The 13,330-nt window shown below is 40.8% G+C and overlaps 1 long non-coding RNA gene across 2 annotated transcripts in view; it reads left to right on the forward strand.

Moving 5' to 3' along the window:
• Nucleotides 1-13,330, forward strand: part of LOC122945514 — a 51,144-nt gene that overhangs the window by 3,141 nt on the left and 34,673 nt on the right. For both annotated transcript variants that reach the window (XR_006391121.1, XR_006391122.1), the window contains exons 2-4: nt 3,290-3,415; nt 4,074-4,152; nt 12,732-13,093. This is a non-coding gene — a long non-coding RNA (uncharacterized LOC122945514). The remainder of the gene's footprint in view (nt 1-3,289; nt 3,416-4,073; nt 4,153-12,731; nt 13,094-13,330) is intronic.

Consider the following 13,330-nt stretch of genomic DNA (forward strand, 5'->3'; position numbering starts at 1 on the left):
TGGTGTAGGGAGCCGGTGGTCGTATCCCCTCACTATTGTAGGGTGTTCAGGGGTTATATAGTCGAGGTACGTGGATATGCAACCATCCACCTCTGGGATCCACTCAGCCCACTAGGCACAAGGTTAGCACAGATCCCACTGCCCCAGGAACTTACAGGAAGACTATATATCTGAGTATAAATTGAATATGTACTAAGTTGGAATAACCTAGGCCTCATCTGGATATCATTATAAATGTACAGCTAACAGCTGGTATAAATTATAAATCTTTAATGGACTAATGGACCATGCTGGTATAACCTGGGTACCTCCTGTATATAATGATATATGTACAGTTGGTATAACCTGGGTATCTCCTGTATATAATTATATATGTACAGCTGGTATAAGTTATACATCTTCTTGTATACAGTGATACTGATGTGGAGCATGCTGGTATAATCTGTGCATCTCCTGTATATAATTATATATGTACAGCTGGTAAAGGTTTTACATCTTCTTGTATACAGTGATACTGATATGGCACATGCTGGTATAACCTGTGCATCTCCTTTATATAATTATATATGTAGAGCCGGTATAAGTTATACACTGTATACAAGAATAGTATTCTGATCTATTAACCAAAGATGATGGATTACACCTCGAAGAGGGTGTCCTTTTGGCATCCATAGACGTGAAGGCGCTTTACAGCAACATTCCCCATGATTTGGGTCTATGTGCTGTGAACCATTTCCTAAAAAAGACATGAATCCAATATGCAGCACATAATCGCTTTGTCCTCAGACTCACGGAATTCGTTCTGTGACATAATTATTTTCTTTTTGATTCCAAGTTCTTCCACAAGCTCAGGGGCACGGCAATGGGGAGCGCCTGTGCCCCCACATATGCTAATTTGTTCCTGGGCTGGTGGGAGGACACAGTGGTATTCACCTAGGATAGTGTTGGACATCGAGGATAGTTTTCTGGGGCCGCTACATCGAGGACATCCTGATACTGTGGAGCGGCTCCAGAAAACTTTTTTCCCAATTTCTGGCAGAACTAAAAATCAATCAGATTGGTATGCATTTTACCTCTGAGGTCAGTGACCATAATCTGGCCTTTTTGGATTTGCACATCACCTTGAATGATAGCTTCCTTAATACTAAAACCTATAGGGAGCCTACTGGAACCAATAACTTGTTAAGATGGGAAAGTCATAACCCACTTAATCCCAAACACGGTATCCCGAAGGGACAGTACCTTCGAATCCGTAGAAACTGAACCACCAAAAATGACTTTTATAATCAGGCCAGAGATTTGAAAATGAGATTTAGTTAGAGAGGGTATCCAAACCAGACCTTACAAACAGCATTTAGGTCAGCTCTAAGTATTGATAGAGCAGACCTATTGTCCGGAAGAGTGACTAAACAAGACCACACTGAAGCTAGTCCAATGCTCCGAATAGTGGGAACCTTTGACAACTGTAATAGAGAGGTGAGAGATATTCTGCAAAAATACTGGGAAATGTTACTTATAGACCCTGATGTTAAGGATATTTTCCCATCATACCCGGCAATAACATACAGAAGAGGAAAATCCCTAGGGGATCGGTTTGTCCACAGCCATTATACAACATTGAAAAAAACAGGTACTTGGTTGGACAGAAAACCTATTGGCACCTTTAGATGTGGCTCCTGTATAGCTTGCCAATATATTTGTAAAACTAAGACTTTTACCAGTCACACGACCAAAAAAACATATACCATCAGAGATTTTGCAAACTGCAAAACAACAGGAGTGTATCTATGCACATGTACGTGGGCAAAACCAAAAGGGAGCTTAGAAGAAGAATAGGGGACCACCTAGGAGACATTAGACATAAAAGAGACACAACCATCTCTAGGCATATACAGAACTTTCATGAAGGAAATTAAAAATCATTGAGGTTCTGTGTAGTTGAGGTTGTCGCCCCTCACCACGAGGAGGGGATCTAGATAGAAAAATATTACAAAAAGAGGCAGAGTGGACTCACAGACTCAAAACGGTGAGCCCATTGGGCCTTAATGAGATGTTGTCTTTTGCATGCTTTATATGAAGCATCATTTAACTATATACCTCAGGCCAATATAAAGTGTATTGTATATGGACCTGTCAGAAATGAATGTATTAGACCAAGAAAGGTCGAACACTATTTACTAAGATATAGGTGAGGAAATCCATCTAAATAGGGTGTATCTTGATTCTTTGAAACTAATATAGTAACCTTATTTGCTTTTCACTCACCTTGTCCCCCCCCCCTAAAAGTCTCTGGACTCTAATGTAATATACCCTAGTTTAACGCTATTTACCCCTAATACCCTCAGTCTAATGCAGTTTATCTTTGTTACACAACAAATCAATTACCATTCTTTCATTATAAGGGACAATTATAAAATGTATCCTTTGTTTATACAAATGGATGGGAGTATTAAATTGTAGTTTATTCTGTTGAATCAGGTAATTGATAGCCTTTATAACTGGCATCCTACTATGGCAGCTGACAGAGAGAGAGTTTCTCTGCGCCTGCGGATCGATAAAGCACACTATCCGATTCATTTGCGCAGGCCTCAAGTCCTGGCGCTGGCGCAGTGATGCTTTAATGCGTCATACCATCTGGTAGAATACTGAGGACACTTGCGTTCCACCATAGGTACGAGCGCATGCGCCGACACACTCCACAGTTGCACTTCTGTGCGCACACAATGACGTATTTGCGTTCCACTGTGGATACTAGCGCATGCGCCTGACAATTATTTCCGGCACAGCCGCACCGAGGTGGAACGCACGCCATGGAAAAGCGTAAGTAAAACATGTGTAAAATCTTTTATCTGATTAAAACGGGTAAATTAGAGAGCAGGTTCCAGATACTTATCTGGACTGCATATATCCAGCCGGTACATAACTTGCAGCTATCAAGCTCAACAGCTATTAAGCCACAATTTTATCACCTTTTATCCCCTGATGAATCTGTCTTATATTCTGACAGAGGAAACGCGTTGGGAAAAGATGGTATATCTTGAAAATATAGGCATCACCTGGGAGTATCTATATAGGGCTAGTTACTGCTAGGGTCAGCCATAGATAAGTGGGGTCGCTCCCTTGGGGGTGATTCTGCCGAATCTAGGCAGGAGATTTCTCCGCTTTTAGGTAGGGCCAAACATACCTAGTAGAGACAATTCTCCCATCCCCTACCTACATTTCCTAAAAAGGGGTTACTGATATTTTGGAAATACCTCCACATCTAATACCTTTTGGACCCTATCTATAGCAGATGATCTAGCAATCAAGTTCCACAGACAAGGTGAAAAACCCAAATGGAATCACCGCCAAAGACGCCTCTATTTTCAAGACCCAGAGCCACCACATCAGCTTGAACATAATTTTCATCATAACCGTGAGTGGCTAAAAATACAGTGTCAAGAATTACATCTGTTGCATGTTCAATGTGGTTCCTTGTATCTATATAATTTTCCAGATAACCTATGCAGTCATTTATATGAATTATCATTTTGTGGGACATATTTTAGAAGGTAATTCCAGAGATTAAAACTGTATACAAGAAGATGTATAACTTATACCAGCTCTACATATATAATTATATACAGGAGATACCCAGGTTATACCAACATGGTCCATATCACTATATACAAGAAGATGTATAACTTATTCCAGCTGTACATATATAATTATATACAGCAGATACCCAGGTTATACCAACTGTACATATATCATTATATACAGGAGGTACCAGGTTATACCAGCATGGTCCATTAAATACTCTGTCCCTCCATATAGTACAGACCCCCCTATGTGCTGTCATATAGTACAGGCTCACACTTCTGCCGCCATATAGTACAAGCTCCCCCCTCTGTGCCACCAAATAGTACAGGCTCCCCCATCTGTGCTGTCATATAGTACAGACTCCCCTTCTCTGTGTCGCCATGTATGGACAAATAGTGGGCTCTATTACTGTGTGGGGCAATACACATTGGGAGTTTGTAAAGAGGTGGGGATGGTGTTGGAATAAGAAGCCTAAAATATTTGTCTTGCAGATTCTGCGGAGGCGAGTGGTGGCCAGAAAAAGAGACTGATTGATTCCAATCAAAGAAGACGTCACGTCTGATTCGCCCTGTGAGTCAATAAATATGCACTTTTAATCTCTTATGGTTTGCAGAATCTGTGTAGTGATAGTATTTTGCACTATATGGTCATATTGGTCTTTGTTTAGTGGATTTTATTTAGTTACAGTGTGGTGTTAGTATCCAGTCACTATGCAGGGGTAATTGTAGTGGTCCCAGTGCACCGGTATACCTTGTATAATGGTATTATTAGAAATAATAGGCAGTGTACAGGTTTTGGTCAGTAACAGGATGATGGTAATATGTATGGTGATAATATTTCTTCTTGTATACTGGTATTAGTGGTAACATTGGTCTCAGTATACAGGATTTGATCAGTAACAGTATAATGGTGATATGTAAGGTTGATATATATATGTTAAAATTTGTCTTAACATACAGTACAGACCAAAAGTTTGGACACACCTTCTCATTCAAAGAGTTTTCTTTGTTTTCATGACTATGAAAATTGTAGATTTACACTGAAGGCATCAAAACTATGAATTAACACATGTGGAATTATATACATAACAAAAAAGTGTGAAACAACTGAAAATATGACATATTCTAGGTTCTTCAAAGTAGCCACCTTTTGCTTTGATTACTGCTTTGCACACTCTTGGCATTCTCTTGATGAGCTTCAAGAGGTAGTCACCTGAAATGGTTTTCACTTCACAGGTATGCCCTGTCAGGTTTAATAAGTGGGATTTCTGGCCTTATAAATGGGGTTGGGACCATCAGTTGCGTTGTAGAGAAGTCAGGTGGATACACAGCTGATAGTCCTACTGAATAGACTGTTAGAATTTGTATTATGGCAAGTAAAAAGCAGCTAAGTAAAGAAAAACGAGTGGCCATCATTACTTTAAGAAATGAAGGTCAGTCAGTCCGAAAAATTGGGAAAACTTTGAAAGTGTTTCCAAGTGCAGTCACAAAAACCATCAAGCGCTACAAAGAAACTGGCTCACATGCGGACCGCCCCAGGAAAGGAAGACCAAGAGTCACCTCTGCTGTGGAGGATAAGTTCATCCGAGTCACCAGCCTCAGAAATCGCAGGTTAACAGCAGCTCAGATTAGAGACCAGGTCAATGCCACACAGAGTTCTAGCAGCAGACATATCTCTAGAATAACTGTTAAGAGGAGACTGTGTAAATCAGGCCTTCATGGTAGAATATCTGCTAGGAAACCACTGCTAAGGACAGGCAACAAGCAGAAGAGACTTGTTTGGGCTAAAGAACACAAGGAATGGACATTAGACCAGTGGAAATCTGTGCTTTGGTCTGATGAGTCCAAATTTGAGATCTTTGTTTCCAACCACCGTGTCTTTGTGCGACGCAGAAAAGGTGAACGGATGGACTCTACATGCCTGGTTCCCACCGTGAAGCATGGAGGAGGTGTGATGGTGTGGGGGTGCTTTGTTGGTGACACTGTTGGGGATTTATTCAAAATTGAAGGCATACTGAACCAGCATGGCTACCACAGCATCTTGCAGCGACATGCTATTCCATCTGGTTTGCGTTTAGTTGGACCATCATTTATTTTTCAACAGGACAATGACCCCAAACACACCTCCAGGCTGTGTAAGGGCTATTTGACCATGAAGGAGAGTGATGGGGTGCTGCGCCAGATGACCTGGCCTCCACAGTCACCGGACCTGAACCCAATCGAGATGGGTTGGCGTGAGCTGGACCGCAGAGTGAAGGCAAAAGGGCCAACAAGTGCTAAGCATCTCTGGGAACTCCTTCAAGACTGTTAGAAGACCATTTCAGGTGACTACCTCTTAAAGGGAATCTGTCACTAGCAATTTACCATTTTTTTTTTCATGAATCCATGTTTCACAGAGTACCTTTTTTCCACCTGTCTTGTTCTTTTGATTGTGAGTCTTGTCATTTCTTCAAAAAATCGATTCTTATGATATGTCAATGACACTGTAAGGAGCCCAGAGGGGCGTTATTCTTTCTCCACGGTGCCCAGGAACGCCCCTCTGAAGTGCCGTGCCCGGCTAAATTAGAATAGTAATAACGCTTCCAAGTTCATCTAAATTGCATCCCAGAGGCGCGGCTAAGTGCTCAACACCCCCCCCCAGCGCCGCGCTCTGCGGCAAACACCCCGATCCTCCTCTCGCCGGCATCCCAAATCCCGCGCAGGCGCAGTGCCGGCGATTGCCTGCGCTATGATAAGATGACTGACGGCACTGCGCCTGCGCGGGATTTGGGATGCTGGCGAGAGGAGGATCGGGGTGTTTGCCGCAGAGCGCGGCGCTGGGGGGGGGGGGCGGGGGGGGGGGTGTTGAGCACTTAGCCGCGCCTCTGGGAGGCAATTTAGATTAACTTGGAGGCGCGGCACTTCAGAGGGGCGTTCCTGGGCACCGTGGAGAAAGAATAACGCCCCTCTGGGCTCCTTACAGCGTCATTTACATATCATAAGAATCGATTTTTTGAAGAAATGACAAGACTCACAATCAAAAGAACAAGACAGGTGGAAAAAAGGTATTCTGTTAAACATGGATTCATGAAGAAAAAAATTGGTAAATTGCTAGTGACAGATTCCCTTTAAAGCTCATCAAGAGAATGCCAAGAGTGTGCAAAGCAGTAATCAAAGCAAAAGGTGGCTACTTTGAAGAACCTAGAATGACATATTTTCAGTTGTTTCACACTTTTTTGTTATGTATATAATTTCACATGTGTTAATTCATAGTTGTGATGCCTTCAGTGTGAATCTACAATTTTCATAGTCATGAAAATAAAGAAAACTCTTTGAATGAGAATGTGTGTCCAAACTTTTGGTCTGTTCTGTAAGTTAACACTTTTAGTGCTGTTGGAGGGGTTAATCAGACACTGAAGCATGTTTACTAGTGACTCGTGACTTTTTGTAGTCTTGGTAATACTCTACTTTACTCAGTATTCCCCAACTTGTTGCTCTCTGGCTTTTTTAAAACTACAACTCTCTTTTAGGGCATGATAGGAGTTGTAGTTTTGTGATGTATTGTCATATATCGAAAAGACATTTGTAAAGGGGTTAAGTTAATAAAGATAGCCACGACCTAGAGGGGCCCCAAGAAATAATTTTGCATGACCCTAGGATCAGCCGTGTTTGGCCACTCAAAGCCAAAAACTCCTGGGCCAGGCTGCAAGCCTATAAAATTCTTGTCGGTCGGCCTGGCCATACGTGCAGTCAGTCAGTATGAGTAGAAACCTGGCATTTGAATTGCCAGTCTTCTGTAAAATAAATATGTACAGGTTGTGCCCTGAGCTCAAAGGACACAGCTGTACCATACATAACAGAAGCCTGGTAAATCAAATACCAGGCTTTTACTACACAAGCTCTTAGCACTACAGCCTGCCAGGGAAGCCTGACATTTGATTTGCCAGACTTCCGTCATGTTGCAGACTTGAGGCTGTGCCTTTGATTCAAAACTTTGAGTCAAAGGCCACAACATCAAGTTTGTAACAGTACGGAAGCCTGGTAAATGAAATGTCAGGCTTCTCTACCCCCTAGTATGATGCTGAGTTCACACACTTTTGTTTTAGCAAGAATCTCTTTTTTAGGGATTGCCATATTGCTATAGATAAGACAGGCGAAGGAAAAAGGAAACAGAAAGGAGGTGCAGAAAAAGAACTTGAAAAAAAAAATAAACTTCTAGAACAAGATGCAAGCCAATGTCAAAAAGTTAGTAGCTTGTTTAAGATAGTGGCAAAATCACAGGATCTACCTGCATCTCCACATGAAGACAGTGATGCTAGATGTAGCACAGCAATGCATTGCACTATGCAAAGCAGTGTAAGTCAAGATATTAATACTGATGAAGGTGAATATATTCACTACTGTATTGGAGCTGCTATTGTGCTAGAAACTGATGAAGAACTTGAAGAATTAATTGCTAGAAAATCATTAGGAGGGGAAGAAATTCCAGAAGTAGTGGTCAGTAAGGAGAGTGCGCCTGACACAGTTGATGTCAAAATGTGGTTTATCAGACCAAAATCTGAAAATGTGGATACCTTCTTATCGTTTCATCCATGTCAACCAGATGTACTTCCTTTTACCTAAAAAAAGTTATATCAGAGGACAGAAGCGTTACTGGTTGACATATTCACGTGGATATGGTGCTTTTTTCTGCACGGTGTGTCTTGCTTTCAGTAGAAAGACAGACAGCAGTGCTTTTATTGATGGTTGCATTGATGAAAGGCACATGTATCAGAGAATTGAAGAGCACGAAAGAAGCAACCTCCACAATAATAGTGCTGAATCTTTATTATTGAGATCAAAGAATATGGACACATCCAGTCGTTTCTTTGAGAAACAAACCACAGCCAGAAAAGAGGAAGTAAAGTGAAAACGTGCCATCCTTGAAAGAGTGATTGAAACCATCAAGCTGATTGGGAAAAGAGGCCTAAGCTATCGTGCAACAACTGAAGCAGCATATACTTTAGATGATGAAAAGTTGGACCATGGAAATTTCTTAGAGATTTTGCTACTTCTAAGCAAGCTTGATCCCTTGCTAAAAAATCATCTTGATGTAGTCAACAAAAAAAGTAAAAAGCAAAAAAGTGCAACGAGTAGCAAAGGACGTGGCGGATTTTTTACACTCATTTCGAAAACTACAGTGGACAATATCATTAGTGTCATTTGAGCACTTTGAAAAAAAAAAAAAAAGGTATCGTCCAAGAGATCAGAGATGCTGGCATGTTCTCAATATAGCTGGATACAACACAGGACATAATTGTCTCAGACCAGTGTTCAATAATAATTCGATATGTCACAAATGTGGTCCATGAACGTCTGGTCGCTGTGGTGACTTGCACATCCACTACAGGGAAGGCTTTGTGTGAAATGGTCACAAATATATTGGAATCCTTGGATATTGATATTGCTAACTGTGTTGGGAACTCAACAGATGGAGCTTTTAATATGCAGGGCCAGTACAATGGGTTCAGCACATAGCTGAGTAAGAAAGCACCTGGCCAGATTCATGTGTGGTGCTATGCACATGTACTAAATCTGGTGATGATGGATGTCACAAAGATATCTGTTCAGGCAATATCATTGTTTGGCTTGTTAAATTCATGTGCTGTCTTTCTCCGCGAATCCTACCTCAGGATGAATGTATGGCGGGAAAAGTGTCATGAAGAACGATTTCGATCGCTTTCTGTGATAGGAGAAACAAGATGGTGGTCCAGAGATGCAGTACTTAAAAAAGTGTTTGGTTCATTTAATGATCCAAGTCAAGCCTTGTATATAGATTTGATCCAGACCATGATAGAGAGATCACATTCTGATCGGTTTAATGCGGACATAAGATACAAGGCTGGAACTTACTTGGACTCCCTTAAGAAATTCAACATAGTTGTAACCGCACAGCTGTACTTATTCATTTTCAAAAATACCACTCCACTATCCCTGTACCTGCAGACACAGGGTATGGATGTACTGCAGGCATACCGGATGGTGACAGAAACTGTATATATGTTAAAAGAACATGATCGTGATTTCAAAATGATTAAAGATGCTGCAAAGAAGTTTGGGCTAACAGGTTGGATACAACTGACTGCAAAGTTGAGATTGAGGAAGACTTTCCACCACTGCGAAGGATACAACGGAAGAAAAGAATGGCTGGTGAGCTTGCAGTAGATGAACCAATCTTGTTGGCGGATGATCAGTTCAGGGTGGAGGTGTACAATGTGACCATAGACATGATTATTAATAGTTTGCAGAGCCGATTTACTACACATGGTCAGCTGTTTGCAGATTTGGCATATTTGGATCCCAAGCATTTTGAAGACATTTTAGCACACCTTCCCAACAATGCACTCGAACGACTGAGCAGCCTTGTAATTAGATTTGACTCTATGGCAACTAATGAGAAATTGCAAAGTGAGCTTCTTGATTTTGCATCAAAGTGGCACTGATTAAAAATGTCTCTTGATGAAGAGTACACAGATGCCAACAATGAAGGTCAAGATGAAGACGCCATCCATTCTCATCTTATCTTTGAAACTGTGGAACAACTATACTCAAATGTTGGTGAGAAAAGTGGAAAGTGCAAGACTTGTAAGAGCTGTATAGCCTGCTGCTACAATGTGTTACTGCATTTCAACTTATACAGTCTAGCGTATTGTTCACTTTTTAATGCATACAAATTGACCTTGACACTTTCCTCTTCCCAAGTAGCATGTGAAAGGTCGTTTTCAAAACTTAAGTTTATCTTAAACTGGCTTCGAAATTCCCTCTCCCAGCCACATTTGGAGGCCTTTATGCGGATGTCCGTGGAAAAAGATACCTTGGTTGGACTAAACAATGACACCATCATTGATGTTTTGGCTTCAAAAAGTAGCTTGCTTCAAGGGATGTTGCTTACATAACACTACAAGCATGTCAATGGACTAGTTAATAGGGATGTACCAATGCCAGTTTTTAATGACCGAGTTTCCAGATACTTGGCAATACTGATCTCTAGATGCTGGAATCTGACTGATTCTAGCGCATAAAGGGCTTTGAAATTCCCTCTCACAGCCACATTTGGAGGCCTTTATGCAGATGTCTGTGGAAAAAGATACCTTGGTTGGACTAAACAATGACACCATCATTGATGTTTTGGCTTCAAAAAGTAGCTTGCGTCAAGGGGTGTTGCTTACATAACACTACAAGCATGTCAATAGACTAGTTAATAGGGATGTACCAATGCCAGTTTTTAATGACCGAGTTTCCAGATACTTAGCAATACTGATCTCTAGATGCTGGAATCTGACTGATTCTAGCGCATACAGGGCTTATACTAAATACCTATTTACTGAGAAATTTTGTAAAAACCATCTACATGCTGGAATCACTTAGATTTCCGCATGTACTGGCTGCCTGGGCATGATAGTAGCGATTGTTTAAAGCACTAACACTTTATATCATGCCCAGGCAGCCAGTACATGCGGAAATCTAAGCGATTCCAGCATGTATATGCTGTCTGAGGCTGATAGTGATAGGAGTTAATTTTTTATTTTTTTTTGTAATGTTTATATGTTTCTTTCTAAAAGGTGTTGGGTTGCTTACCATGATACTGGTACGTCTTAAAAAAGTTTTGTTCTTTTCTAAAAAGGGGATGTTATTATGACTTCTATAGTAAGTTTTTTTGGACATTTTGTACTGTTAAAGAATTAACAGCAACATATTTGCACTTTTTTTGTCAAAAACTTTATTGGAACTGTTAAACGATATAACTGTTTAGTATAACATTTTGCACTTTTTACCTCAAAAGGTTTATTTGCAGTTTTTGTTACACTATTCATCAACTACTAGTTTTGTGTGTGTTGAGCAACTAATATAAAGTAAGAGTTTTGAAACTGTGTCTTCCATTCTTTAAAGTAAAGTTCTTACCCAATTGGTTGGGATAATGGTCTACTGTAGTGTTTCCCTACCAGGATGCCTCCAGCTGTTGCAAAACTACATCTCCCAGCATGAACTGACAGCCAAACGCTGAGAGTTGTAGTTTTGAAACAGCTGGAGGCATCCTGGTTGGGAAAAGCTGGTCTACTGTGATAATATGAACAATGGGGGTTCTACAAAAGAGCAAAGTTCATATTCGTGTTTACACATGTGTTTTAAAATGAATACTTTCCCCTTTTATAAACAAGTAAATAATGACGCAATGCTGTGGGGCTGGTGTGCAACTTTTTCCAGGGCTTGTTTTTATCCCCAGTCCGGCCCTGAGTAAATGAAGAAGCAAGTGAGGTGGTTATAATACTCAAATCAAATCAGTCCTCTTCAAATAATTCAATAGTGAATACGATTACCCAAGACAGTGTCAATGAAGTTGAGGAGAACAGTGAGGTATAAATGTCTTTATATTGAGGTAAATATTAAAATGTATATGACAAATTAATATTTATGTAGTTTCTTTGTAAGTATTTTTCTATAAAGGTGTTTGTGAAGCCCATAGCCTTTGTGCTGCCAATTGTCAAATTCATGACCCTCCCTCCAGCCAGAGATGTGACTTGATCAGCATACACTTTCTAGAACACCAGTGTCTTTTTTTGTGGCACAAGGGTCTTTGGGCCAACTCAGCCTCCTGTGCCTGGTAGCAACTGCTACAGCTGCACCCCCTTATAGCTACGCCCCTGCTTCCGGCTCAGGAATTTGTTCGGTGACGTCACCGGGTCTGATGGGCCAGCTTGGGCGCTGCCCTAGTCGTTTTACAGGCTAGGGTAGAGCTAAAGCCCGCCCATCAGTTCCGGTGATGTCATCGTGCTCACTGCTGAGTTGAAGCCTTCTCTTGGCGTCCCTCGGGAAAGCCAGGTTTGTCACCGGAACTCCTGAAAATGCCTTTGTCCTGCGCAATTTAGTGCAGGGCAAAGGAGAGCATCTGAGCATGAACTACTAAGATGCTCAAATCAGGGGGGCTGCCTGTTTGAATATGGGGATATGTCCGTGTACAGCTCTGAACCCAGACAACCCCTTTAAATTAACATACAACTTATATAGATAAAAACACAAGACCTTTGTATGTAATTTAATATTCTGAATCCTCTGCATTATTCCTGAATTTATGTAATCAAATTTACTTCTAATTGAAATAAATGTATTCTAATAATTATATTTAATATACAGATTTCAACACTTCTTTCTGAATTACGGGAAAAATACAGTCCTCAATCTAACATGGAATGCTTCCCAGACAATCCAACTCCACAACAAAAAATGAAATATATATTGAGTTTGATGAAGAGCCGGTGGATAATCGTGTTGGCAGCACTAATTGGTGCACCGGTTCAATATGTCATATTATGCCAACATATGTGGAGTCTATGTTGCCAAGAGATGCAAAATGCAGAACCTTTTATATTGGACAATGCCTGTATAACGATTCATGAGTACTTTAATTTATACTGTCAAAGAGAAGACCTTATAAATATTAATCTACGTGCCGTTGGTCAAGTTAGGACCCCACCTTTGGATAGAGATCTCAACAGGTTAGTTTTAAATTGACAATAATATAAACTTCTCTTCTATGTATGCTGTGTATGTTTTGATTCATGTCTACTGCAGCCTTCCCTGAATATCATTTAACCGACGCCTGTTTTTGTCTGCTCAGTTTGGCTAGTCAAACATGTGTATGTTAATGTGCATTCCATGAATCATGCTGGTTTATGGGTGCCATGTAGACAACTAGAGGATGTTTGACTGTTGCACTAAAGACACTAGTATAC

Source organism: Bufo gargarizans, chromosome 1 (genome assembly GCF_014858855.1).
Source record: "Bufo gargarizans isolate SCDJY-AF-19 chromosome 1, ASM1485885v1, whole genome shotgun sequence".
Taxonomy (NCBI): domain Eukaryota; kingdom Metazoa; phylum Chordata; class Amphibia; order Anura; family Bufonidae; genus Bufo; species Bufo gargarizans.